The sequence below is a fragment of the Nematolebias whitei genome, chromosome 16 (assembly GCF_014905685.2).
Source record: "Nematolebias whitei isolate Nwh7 chromosome 16, NemWhi1, whole genome shotgun sequence".
NCBI classification, from domain to species: Eukaryota; Metazoa; Chordata; class Actinopteri; order Cyprinodontiformes; family Rivulidae; genus Nematolebias; species Nematolebias whitei.
The window spans coordinates 913,822-916,467 of record NC_056513.1 but is presented as its reverse complement, the minus strand read 5'-3'; positions in this window follow the sequence as shown (position 1 = coordinate 916,467).

The following is a 2,646-nucleotide window of genomic DNA, read 5'->3' as shown; positions in this document are numbered from 1 at the left end:
TTCAAGAGGTTGGTTCAACAGGTTGCTTCAACAACAGGTTGGTTCAACAGGTTGGTTCAACAGGTTGGTTCAGCAGGTTGGTTCAAGAGGTTGGTTCAAGAGGTTGGTTCAACAGGTTGGTTCAACAGGTTGGTTCAACGGGTTGGTTCAACAGGTTGGTTCAACAGGTTGCTTCAACAACAGGTTGGTTCAACAACAGGTTGGTTCAACGGGTTGGTTCAACAACAGGTTGGTTCAACAGGTTGCTTCAACAGGTTGGTTCAACAGGTTGCTTCAACAGGTTGCTTCAGCAGGTTGACTCGACTAGACAGTGCAGTGTGAATGCAAACGCACCAGCTCAAATGTAACAAAAGCTCATGAATATTGGTCCCGAACCGAGTCTACCGGACTATCAGCTGTGAAAACGACCTTAGAGTTACCAGTCAGCCTAACATGCGTGTTTTTGGTCTGTGGGAGGAAATTGGAGTACCCGGAGAAAACCCATGCATGCACAGAGAGAACATGCAAACTCCACCCAGAAAGGCCTCCGGCTGGGATTTGAACTGGCAACCTTCTTGCTGAGAGGCAGCAGCTCTACACACTGATCCTCTGTGCTGCAAATCATAAAAAATAAAAATAAAAAACCATCATTACAAGCTGTTGGTTTAAGATTCTATCTGTAAGTTGTATAACTTAATGTGCTTTGAGAAAAAACAGTTTGCTGGTGATAAGATGGCCTCCGGGGCCCGCCCTCTCCCCCGTCAACTCCTCTGAGGCAGCTATGCCAGTCGTTCAAAACACCAAAGTTCATGCTCTAATGATTCATATTGTGATGCACCATATTTTAACTCAGTATCTGTAAATGTGACTGACTAAGAGCATTTTAGTGTTCAGTGTGGTTGGCCAGCTGTGACAGCCATCTTGAGCAGGATCAGCTCCAGAAGTTTAAAATTTATCTCTGTGCATCCACTAAATATTTTCTGAGAATTTTATTCAAATCAATTTATGGGTTAATGAATTATTTTGCTAACAGACAAATAGCTGAACGTACTCAAGTCCAAGCAGGCAGTTAGATGCTCGCTTGCCTCTCACGGCAGCAGTTGATAATTATTTTTGTTTTTCGTTTCACTCCCAGGTAAAGGGAAGTCCCATCAAGCAGGTTCTTATAACTTCAGCATGTAAAGTGATGGAGCTCATGTGTGTTGAAGGTGCTGTGAAGCTGACTTTAGAGTGACTCAAAGTAATCAAAGAGTTTGGCTTCAGACTTTATAGAAGTCTTATAAGATCTGTTGTGAGATGAAACTGGTAGCCTTTTGGTATAAACACATATAAACATAAGTTTGGCCTGAAAATCGAACATGAATTGGGAACAGGCTCTAACTTCAGATTTGGTTTCTAAATCAAACGGACCTGGTGTGTTTCGTTTGCTTCGGTCTCTGTCGTGCTCACCTTCCATTGCTCTCATCGGTCTTTTGCCTGTTAGTTGCTCTCTTTCTGCTCTCTCTTGTCCTAGTTTCTAAAAATAATATCAGTGTTTATATCGACAACTGGCTGCTTGTAGGAAAAAGTTTTACACTTCACACGTTGACAAAGGTAAAGGGTGTGGAGCCCAAAATGAAACGTCAAGACCTAAAAATGAGGGAAGAGCCATAGATCTAGAAGTGTATTTAGATCAATGTCAGGCAGGTGTGCAGAGCTCCATTATAACCACAGCTGGACTGTGTTTGGGTTCTGCTGCACATATAATTATGATCAGTGTACCTTGGAACTCAATCTATCAGTCTGTGGAACAATGTTGGAAATATAGAGTTCTTCTTGTTGATTCGTGTCCCTTTGTTTGATTTCAGGATTATGGTGAAGCCCAAAGTCTAAAATATTACCCAAAAGCTGCCATGAGGGCTCAGCTGGCTTGAAACGTGCGACTGTAATGGAATCATTCAGTTGATCCACATCTACCGCACCCATCGACCCATGCTAACCCATGCTAACCCATGCTAACCCATGCTAACCCATGCTGTCTGTGGAGCAATGACAGCTTTGGCTGGAAGACGTCACTATAAGAGGGAAGCAACTTGATTTGGGACCACACTGACTAACCCATCAGGTCGCCCCTGAGCCGTGTCATGCCAGCTGTATAAGTCGGCCTTGTCCATACGATGCCGTGGTATATGAAATTCCCCCTCAGTGCCTGAAACACTGATGTGCAGCAACTTGTTTCTCAAAATTAACTATTTAAAAAAAATAAAGAAAAGTTGAAATGAGCATAAACACAAACACGTTGTGATTAACAGAACTGATGGCAGCTGACAGGAAACAGTTTAATTCAATCCAGTTTATTTCTGCAGCTCCAAGTCCCAAGAAACGTTGTCTCAGGACTCTGAACAGAAACATTCTCATATATTATAAAATACAGTTATTAAAGTTCTGTATCTGAGGACGCAGCAGATTGTGTTGAATCTTCACTTCATCTCAGACTCTCATCCTGAGCAAGAAAAGAGGAGACAGTGGGAAGAAAGACTCCCTTTAAACCTCCAGAAGAACAAGGCTCAGGACGAGCGTTCATTTTCTTCGACCAACTGGTTTTGAGAGGACAGGAAGTAGAATCAAACACAGAACGACAAGTCCAGGTGTGGTGTCTATAGTCCAGGTGAACTTTCTATTGTCTAG